This window comes from Corvus brachyrhynchos, unplaced genomic scaffold, assembly GCF_000691975.1.
Source record: "Corvus brachyrhynchos isolate BGI_N302 unplaced genomic scaffold, ASM69197v1 scaffold95, whole genome shotgun sequence".
Lineage (NCBI taxonomy): Eukaryota > Metazoa > Chordata > Aves > Passeriformes > Corvidae > Corvus > Corvus brachyrhynchos.
In genome coordinates, this window is record NW_008238347.1 from 1,516,270 (window position 1) to 1,526,565 (window position 10,296).

Consider the following 10,296-nt stretch of genomic DNA (forward strand, 5'->3'; position numbering starts at 1 on the left):
CCCCCCCGCCCCGGGGTCCGGCCGCAGCCCCGCCCTGTGTCCAGGTGCTGCCCAGCCCTGTGTGCGGGCGCTGCCCGGCCCTGTGTCCGGGCGCTGCCCGCCGCGCTCCGGGCTCACTGACCACGAGCGATCCCGGTCCCCTGGCGGGTCCTCGGGCACGCGTCACACTGTTAACAATATTCCTGTTGATTTAACTAGCTGCAGCAGAGGTTTTTACACACACACAAAATATATTTCACCATTTTTTATAATACTCTACAGAACAGTACTACGTCTCTTTGCTTACTTCATCTCACAGCTGTGTTTTAAGCCCTTCACTTTTGCAGCTGCTGGTGACTCAAACATGCTGTTACCCGAAAATTGTGTGCATGTGTGCCTGATTTTTCCTATGAGGTTTTTGTAGCAGTGCAATTTACATGCTCTTGCTCCTGATCTGAGCTAGTGTGAATTTTGAAACAAGCCAAACTCCCTCAACTGACACTCATACATATCTATATAAAAGGTACTCCATGACCCACATGATGGAGAAGGTCAGAAGAAATCATCACAATAATCTCTGCTGGCCTTGGGCACGATGAATCTCTGAATTTACATATTTGAATGGATCTGATCACTGCCTGCCCCTTGCCAAAAGTGCTGGAATTTACAGTTAAGTGCCTGTTCTTTTCACCTTAAGGAATCAATTTCTGCTTTCTCTGTGAGCTGCGACCTAATTAATGTATCAAACTCTAGCAATTTTCTGTTCTTTTCCTTCCCTCGTACACATGGCAAATCTTGGTTCACACATTCTGACAAGAGCTCATTGGGTGGGAATTAATTCACCCACTGAGGAATGGGCCCAGAGGGTTCATGAGTTCATTTCTGCAGCAACACGTTTATTTTTTGTTTAAGTCATCTGATGAAGAGCGAAGGGCAGTGAATTTGCAGCCAAGCACCATCCACATAGACCACTGCTGAATGAAACACAATTTAAACTATTTCCACAGTAAAAGCACCATGAAAAGGAACCCTGGAAAATCTGTGCTTTCACCCGAATCCTGCATGCTGCAGAAGCTGGAGAGCATCCACCTCCTTAGGCTGCATGGCAGGATGATCCCTTTAACCCACGGTGCATAGCCCGCTGATCTGTGAGCACTTTCCCGTTGGGATGCAGTGCTGTGGGCTGTCCCACCATGGCCGAGCCGCTGGGAAGCCCCGGCAGCCCTCGGGCCGTGCCGCCCTGCCCAAGAGCTTGGCCGGCAAAGCGCTCCCACCTGCCCGGCTGGAGCCCGCTCGAGCACATCCCCGGGAGCAGAGTGGCCCCGTAGAGCCCTGCCAAGTGAGGACAGTTCTCCTCCATAGGAATGCTTCCCGCTGTTTTATTGGCACTGCGGGCTTTGCTGTAGCAGGAATAAACTGGTTTATCTTGCTGAACGACGAAGTTACAACTTGTTATTATACACAGAACACCAAAACAGAGAACATATCTCCTCCTCCCAAGCCCCTGAAATACTCATTTAAATTAAAATACCAGGAGGTCCCAACTGCATTTTCATAAACTTGTTGCCTTATTCTGTTAGCAGAGAAATGTACGGAAAGCTTAGTAGGAGGTGGAGCAGCCTGACACAAAGCAAATCTCCAAAAGCTACTGGTTTTCACTTGTGTTGTTGAGACAAAATACTTAAGTGGAGTTTTACATAATTCCCAGCTGGTTGTGCACAACTCAATAATGTAAAGAGTATTTGTTCCCCCGTGGTGCTCAGCACCTCATGCAGAACTGTTGTTTTCCTCCATGCCCCGACACAAACAGCTCATCCTCAGCTGCCCTTAGTACATGGATCTCAAAACTAAAAGCTAAGACTCCACCAAGGTCTGCCCTGTATGTCTGAGTCACTGGACATTCTTCATTGTAGATGTACAAACACACCACAGAAACAAGCCTCTGGGACACCAGCACGTGGATTGGATGAAAAATCAGCAGAACAACATACTGTACTTCAAAAGAAAATATCAAACCCCAAACCAGAGAACATTTTGAGTTAATTGTTTCTAAGTATTTTCAGAGATTCCTTAATGTTTAAAGCAGTGGAAAGTTTCTCATCATATCATTCCCAACTGGAAAGGAGAAGAACCTGAAACCACAGGTAAGATTGTTCAGAAATATTTAACAGTGACCTTTCTCTGCCCTCGTGTTAAAGTTGGCGACCATTTATTGATTTTTATAGGACTAAATTTAATCTGATGTTGAGACTTTTGGAACAAAAAGATCCCACATTGTCATGGTTTAACCCCAGTCAGCATCCAAGCTCCACGCAGCCGCTCGCTTGTTTCCCCACCAGTGGGACTGAGAAGAGAATCAGAAGAGCAAAAGTGAGAAAACTCATGGGTTCAGATAAAGACAGTTTAATAGATGAAGCAAAAGCCACACACACCAGCAAAGCAAAGGAATTCATTCCCTACCTTCCATGGGCAGTCAGGTGTTCAGCTATTTCCAGGGCAGCGGGGCTCCATCACATGTAGCAGATAATTGGGAAGACAGATTCCAATGACCCTCCACCTTGTGTACTGAGCATGATGTCCTATGGTCTGGAATATCCTTTGGGTCAGTTGGGATCACCTGTCCTGGCTGTTTCCCCTCCCAACCTCCCAGCACTCCCAACTTTCTTGCCAGCGTGGCAGTACGAGGAGCAGTAAAGGCCTTGGTTCTGTGTGAGCCCTGCTCAGCAAGAGCAAAAACATCTCTATTTATAATCACTGTGTTCAGCACAAATCCCAAACACAGCCCCACACCAGCCACTGGGAAGAAAATTAACTCTACCCCAGCCAAAACCAGCGCAACCAGGTGCAGGCCTGGGGCAGCCAGAGGATGTCCTGGAGTGAGGCATCAAGGCACCTGCGAGGGGCTGTGGGGTCAGGATCTGCTGGTTTTCTGCACTGCCATATTCAAAGAAAACAGACTGCAGAGGCGGATTCAGAGGTGCTGGTTTTTCTTCCCTGTCATTAGTTTTTGGCTAAAAGCCTCTGTTTCAGCAATGGTCCCACCACCTCTCTGTCGTTTCCTTGGCGAGCCAAGCACAGCAGCCTCCTGTGCAGCCAGCGATGCCAAGAGCCTCAGTCGCAGCCTTGCAAGCACAAAAGACCACAGGACATGCTAACAACCTTTCATTAGTCAAAATGTTCACAGCCTATGTGCTGAAGCGAATTTATCACCCTAGCAGAGGTTGTGCTGGCAGGAACCTCACACCCAACGTTTGCTGCTTTGGCTGTGCCACAGCTCCACAAGTATCTGGTCATTTCACACAGAAATTACTTGAAAGCACAGATGAAATATTTTTCTTTTTTGTTTGTTTTGGTTTGGTTTTTTGTTTTATAGTCTACTGCAATGATTTTAGGCCAACATAAACCAGTGAAAAGCATCTTACAGTTTTACAGAGCAGCATGGAAACTTTCATGAAAATGCTGTGAGAGTTAGCAGCCGAAGGAGCCAGAAATAATATTTAAACTTTTTCCTGGAGTGCTTTAAGATGGACATCATGGGTAAAATCACTCTGGGTATTTCAAGTAAACCAATGGTGATTGAGTTGGGCTTGACCAGGGGGCAGGATGAAATGACAGCGGCTGCTGGACAGGCAGCCTGGGAAGAGGAGGCAGCAGATGAACTGGCACAGCTCTGACCTGGGACAGCAACGCAGTGTCAAAGAATGAGCCAGCAGTGAATTGGCCTTTGCTGGTTTTGGCCTTCTGCCACAGCAACACTTGCTGACGTTTCAGAGACATTGTTTTGCATATGCAGATACCTCCCATTTGGACACTGATGCTGATGCAATAAATGTTATAAAAATCATGAGTAATCTCACTAGCTCCAAACTACCCCAGTATAAAAACTCCCACACCGACAGTCCACACACACTTAGACACAGTGGTAGGTCTGTAATACCTTCCATTTCCTTTGACTGTCTCCCAACAGTGTATTCCATTGCCAGCTTTGTACCTTAGAGTCGCTCTTTGGCTGTTTGGTTCTTGGGTAAATCAGGTGAAATCCAAAGGCAAGAGACGTATGTTAACAGAAGTGTTTCTTAGTTGACATTCCAGCTCTCCTGCACAGATTTAGCCTTTTTCAGTTGAAGGACTTGGGAGCAGAGTTTGGATACAAGCTGTTCCCAGTCCCTTGTGCCATATGGCTGCTGATTTGCCACCAAAATGCCCATCACTGGGACTTCACACCTTTGCTAAAACTTGTATGGGTTGTTCTGCTGCTGTATTTATCACTTTGTTGCTGCCTTCCCCTGTTCCTAAACATTAAGCAGTTCTCAGCCTTTGCAATGCAAGAGTAGCACACCTCCCTCCACTCCATCCCTATGCCAGGGTAAGGCATTCCCCAAACATGCCCCTGCTCCAATGAAGGTTCATTTATCCTCCCTCTTAATTACTGGGAAGTGCAAGAGAGTCTGGAGAGCTCCCCATGGGGCTCTGGCCCCCTCAAGCACTTCCCAATTCTGGTTTAGTTAAGAACACAACTTTCAACAACAAGGTTTCCATGCTTTGCCATGGATTATGAACTTGTGCCCCTGGACTTTCTGCCCAGAGGTGCCTGAGGTCAGGGATCCATCCTGCCTCCCACCAGCCCTATCCCTGCTCATTAGTACTCTCCAGCAGTCCCCAGCACTTCCAGCACTGTCTTGCCAAGATGCTAATGAGTCCCAGGAGCCACTGGAGATGTATTTCCCTGGATCATGGGGCCCCAGCAGAGTCTCTGGCTGCTCCTTGTGCCACTGTGCGTCACCTACAGCTCAGCTCACTCTGCATTTCACTGGTGAACTGCTGCTCATCAACTAAGCGAGGGTAAAACAGTCAGAACACGAGAACTATGAAGAGACAATTTCAGCTCCTGCTCAGCTTAGCCTGTTTATGCCTGGATTTATGTGCCAGAGTGAGACCAAACAGAGGGAGGAGGAGCCATTTGTCACCAGAACACCTGCAGAAAAAGCAGCTCCAGCCCATCCATGGTGCTGCAGCCTGCTATAGTAGTGCACAGACCACTGCTGATGAGTCTGGGGTGAGATGTGTGTTGGGATTGATGCCAGTGGTGAAAAACAAAACCCCTTGAGTGTTGGCAGCTGAAACACCAGGTAATTACTTAATTGACTCCATGATTTCCACCTTGGAGCAGCAGCCTGCAGCACTCAGGCTAAAAGCAGAAGCCCATTAGTAATTCTGGCAGCAGTTAATGTCCCAGACCATGGAAAGCAGAAACCCAGAGCATGTCCTGGTGCAGTGTTTGGAAGCTGAGAGACATCCTGCATCCATCCATCTGCCAGGAGCGCTCACCTCTGCAGGACCCAGCAGCTCCTCCAGCTCTGTCCAGAGGCACAGACACAGAGTATCCAGAACTGAGACATCCATGCAGGGAAACTAGAACAAAAAAGAAGACATATCAAGAAAAATTCAGCACAGAAGTGAGTTAGCCCCATTCCCCGCTGGGTGGTACTGGGCAGACTGGCAGCCGCAGGACTCCTGCTGGGATGTGGGGAGGTTGGAGGCTTAGGGTGGGCAGGGGGCACCAGACCCACCCAAGGTTTCAGCCGGAATCAAGAGGCAAACAAGTGAGCAAAATTATAAAGATGCTGCAGAGCAGCACTGCCAGAGTGGGAAAGTTCTGTGGGAATAAAACCACATCTGGGGGCTGCTTTGGCTGTCAGGTCTGTAAAACATTTCCTTGCACTTCCCCTCAGGCAGACCAGCCCTCAGCAACACATTCTCACACCAAAGGGATGCAGATCTTGGGATCTGTCACTGCCATGAGCCCTGTCGTGGGGAAGGCACCAGCACCCCAGTGTCAGGCAGGGTGATCTGGAGGGCACAGCAGCATCACCAGAGGCTGCCACACTGGGCACACCCACAGCCCAGCACTCAGCTAATTCAGCTGTCAGCACTGTACATCAATAACCTCAGCTTTAAACACAGGTAACTGTCCAGTGAAGCTGACTTTGGCAGGAATAAATCCGCCCTGGCACCAGCTGGGCCAGGGACAATGTGTTTGGGCTCTGCTGCTGTCAGCTCACGGCAGCAGTGCAGCGGGGCCAGGATCAGCTGGGTCCAAAGCCATGAGCAAACAGCGCAAGGGAAGGGGTGGCTGAACACGAGGCTTGTCCCCAAAAGCCCTATGAACAATGTATAACTTCTTACAGGAAACAATCATTTATATAATTCCCATGGACTTCAGTTGCCACACCAGGGAGGAGGGAAAGCATTAGTCATGCACTAGCAGATGTTTTGACTTACGTAAGACTTAATTTTTTTCTTTCTTTCTTTTAAGAAAAAGGCTGCATCTCACCCTAGAGACTTCCTGAGAGCCTCGTCACCCTCGGCCACTGCCACAGCCCCACAAGCCCAGCGCTGCCCTGCCCTGTGGCACGGCTCTGCCAGCTTCAGCACTTGCCCAGTCATTGTAAATACATTATTTTTATAAAGGCTGTCTTGAAGGGGGTGTAAAAAATGGATGCAACAACAGTTAGAGACAGAAATTCAACACAAGTTTCATTGGTGTTCAGCAGCAGCAGGTAGGGCGTGGGTAAGGCTGCCAAGGACAGTTATTTCTTGTCAGCTGAGACACATAAAGGAGGGAAACAAGCTCGTTAGCTTTGAGTGGGATAGGAAGGTGTGGGCTGGTGACCAGCACTGGTGACAGCCCTTCCCTGGGGGAGTGTCACAGGGAGAACAGGGCTCTCACCAGGCTGCAGAACCCCATCCAGGCTCATCACCACCTCACTGCAGGAGCTCCCTGGAAGAGCAGCCAAAGGATCTGCACCAGCTCCCAGCCAAGCTCACACTCATCGAAATCTCTGAGTGCCCCAGACAGCTGGGTATCTTAATTTAAAAATTTATCTTCGTTAGATAGAACCGGACACGTTTGCATGTCCAGAGATGAGTCTCACGCTGGTGGGGCTCGGGTGGAATTAGGAGCTGTCAGAGGGTGCCTGGCCTTTGGATGCTGTCAGGAGGGTGTTATTAGATTTAAAGTCTGGGATAAGCTTTGCTCCAAAGCTGAAGCTTCATTTCCAACACACAAACCTCCACTGATTTTGCAGCATCAAGGATTCCAAGCCCAAGTCTCTGGAAGGTTCCTGGGGAGGGAAGAGGCATCTCTGTGGAACAGAGCAAGGCTGGTATACCTGTAATGTTTATGCTGATCTGATGCACGAGTAGTTAAAATCCAGCAAATTACACTTTTATCTCATGGAACACAAACCAAAATGCTTCAACAGCTGCTGCCCTCCACCCCACAAGCAAGGAAAGTGATCCCAAAGGGCATCAGGAATGTGGTGCTGTTTTCCAGCTGAGCTGTGATCATAAAAAGGTTTCCAACTGCTCCACAGTATTTACAGAAGATGGATAACACTGCAGTCTCTCAGGGCTGCTAAAGTCTGCTTTCCAATGTTTCCACAGTGAGGCTGGAGGTGTATATTAAGGGGAAACAAAAAAGTTATCAAAAGTTGGGGAAATACTCTTATTTTCATCCTGTGCCTGCAGCCGGCTCAGGCTCGGGATACAGCACAACCTCCCCAAGGGCTTGGCTCACTCAGCCCTGGCTGCTCCAGGTCCTGCTTAAGCCCAGAGGTGGGCAGGGGGGTGGGGAGAGCCGGGGCACCAGGAACACTCCAGACACCCACCACGTCAGCTCTGGTCAGCCAAGGGAAGGGCTTCACTCCAGGGAGATGGGGACACTGCTCTGGCTTGTGCTGGAGCAGGGAGGGAAACATGCAAAGAAAAATATTAACTCTGAAACCAAATTGCACCAAAACCCAGCACATCCCACAGCAGCACTGGCTGGTGCCAGTACTGTCCCTCCCACAGCTGATGAGCTATCACTGGCCAGGGGAACTGACAACTGAAAAACACTTTGCCAGTTTCAAGAATCAATCTCATCTGGCACGTCTTTTCTCCTCTCCACAGGAATTGAAACATATGCTCACAGGGAATGTCTCCAAACACACGCACACCCACGTGAGAAAATCTCTGCCACATCCCTGGGGCTGTGGTCACTCCTGCTGCCCTGCCCCGGGGGACTGAGCTGTTGGGCAGCCCCAGACACCGAGGGTGCCAAAGGCAGAGGGGATCAGGCAGGAAAAACGGCACTAAATGGCCCAGCATGGGCATAGTCCAGCCAGAAGCAAAGAGGGTGCAATTAATGTACAGCCTTAGCAATTAATATACACCCTCAGCAACAAAGCCAATGCAATAGAGAATCTCTCAAATGTTCACAAGACCAGGGAGCTCCATGAAAGTCAGAGCTGCTGCCCAAAGGGACCAACCTGCAGCCGTATCTGAGCTGAAACAACAGCAGGGGCTGCCAAAACCCTCTGAACTGAGATGCCTGGGGTGAGCCGCTGGCCCCAGCTCTCACTGGGAAGGAATGCTCCTCTCTGCACCCTGGGCTCCAAGCTGGCTCCCCAGCATGGCCCACGGCTGTGCACAGATGCCATTCCCAGGCAGAGCCATTCCCAGGGCAGTCGGACTCAGAGGATGCAGGAGGGACGGGGCTGCCATGCACAGTCCCTGCCATGAGCTCACAGCAAGCTCTGGGCACCCACAGCACAGTGCTCTGTTTTAGTTTTAAACATGGCTGGAAAACCTTTACCTCATTTGCTAAAAGCACTTTAATGTCTTTGCACAGAAAAAAACCCACTAAAATGTATCAGTAATTTGGATTATTTGATTCAGTCAGCACGACTGAGAGCACTTGCTTCACTTTGAGTCCAGGTTCAAAGCACTAATCACTAAGTTCTGCATCATTTCCTTTACATTTCATTTCTGTGTCATTTTTTCATTCATTAGTGATGAGTGTGACAGGTGCCAGAGTGCCCTTAGGTGCCCCTTGGAGCCCACAGAGTGAGTGGCTCTTGGATCCAGCCAAGTACTGAACTGCTGGACCCATCCAAGTTAAAGGCAAGTCACCCACAGAGCATTCCTTGGTGGTCAACTACTCCAGAGATGACTGGAGGAAGCTGAGAGTTCGTTTCAGCACCTCAGAGGGTTCTAGGGTTGAATGAGGTCCTGGTGAGGCAGAGGCAAGGCCTGGCACTGCCACACTCCGGCACTGTCCTGCTCCAGCCCTGGCAGCATCAGGCCAGGAGCGCTCCCAGAGCTAAAAGCAGGTTCTGTGCTATTTCTCCTCACCAGTGGAGAGCAGGGCTGGCTGGGACAGCATCTGCCACCCAGCCCTCATCCTGCCATGTGCCGTCTCACAGCGGTGTGGTTCATCCAGGGCGACGTTGGTGCTGCAGGAGGAAACACCATTTATCCAGAAGAAGAAAACCAGAGTCACCAAGAAGGAATTGTTGGGAGCTGCTGCTTCCCCAGTCACCCTTGTCTAGAGCCCAGGCAGGCCCTGCTGTGGCCCTCAAGCACTGCCACATGCTCCCTGCAGCACCATGGCTGCTCCTGCTCAGCCAGAGCCGGCCCCGGCCCCGCTCCGCAGCGGCGCTCTCAGCAAATTCTCCGTGCAGACAATCCCACCGCAGAGCTGCCCTGCTGTGATGAGCACATTTCACCCTGTGACAGGCTGCACTTTGGACATACACAACACAGCTTTGCCAGGAGTCTTATTCACCCAGTTGCTCAGAGAGGTAGACACAGAGTCATGATTTTACCTCCTTGTCTTTTTTTATCACCTGGTTCATGTCCAGTCCTGTGGTATCTTCCAGCAAGGGGCATCAGCAAGACCCACCACGCACCCACCTCAGACACCACCATCAATTCCAAGCTCCCGGAGCCCCTGGGAGAGCCTCTGCTCAGAGGGGCCAGCCAGGCTCCTGCAGCCCCTGCTCCGTGCCCTGCACCCCACAGCAGAACCCCAAATGGGGACAGAGCAACTCAGCGTACCCTGACCGGGCCCAGCACCCAGGTCTGCTTCTAGGGCACTGCAGGCACCTGCCAGCCACAAGTTCCTTGAGCCCCAAAGGCCCCTTTGCTCCGGTGGGCTGGGAAAGGAGCAGAGCAGCTGCCCAGTAGCGCTCCGATGCAGCAGACGAGGACGTGCTTACACACACTCACCAGTTAAAAGGCATTTTTAACTTTAGAAGGAAATCAACACACGTGTCAGTGCGCAGCAGTGTGGAAAGGTAATTTAAATGCAAATACTGCATTCGGCCCATAGAAATTAATAAACACATTCAACTTATTGTTCACAGAGTTAATGATTATTACACCTCAGCCGGGTAACTGGACCCTCTGGAGAGAAACAGAAAAGGTATTAATTTAAATTCAATCAGTCAGTGAGAGCCTGCACAGCACCTTCCCCCGGAGCGACGGCAGTGC

General features: G+C 50.2%; 1 long non-coding RNA gene across 1 annotated transcript in view; it reads right to left on the reverse strand.

Annotated features, from left to right (window-relative positions):
* Positions 1–291: 291 nt before the first annotated feature.
* The window catches only part of LOC108446963, a 10,613-nt gene continuing 608 nt past the window's right edge, over positions 292–10,296 (reverse strand). The window contains exons 2-4 of the long non-coding RNA XR_001862306.1: positions 5,308–5,391; positions 2,440–2,565; positions 292–2,323 (exon numbers count right to left, since the gene is read on the reverse strand). This is a non-coding gene — a long non-coding RNA (uncharacterized LOC108446963). The remainder of the gene's footprint in view (positions 2,324–2,439; positions 2,566–5,307; positions 5,392–10,296) is intronic.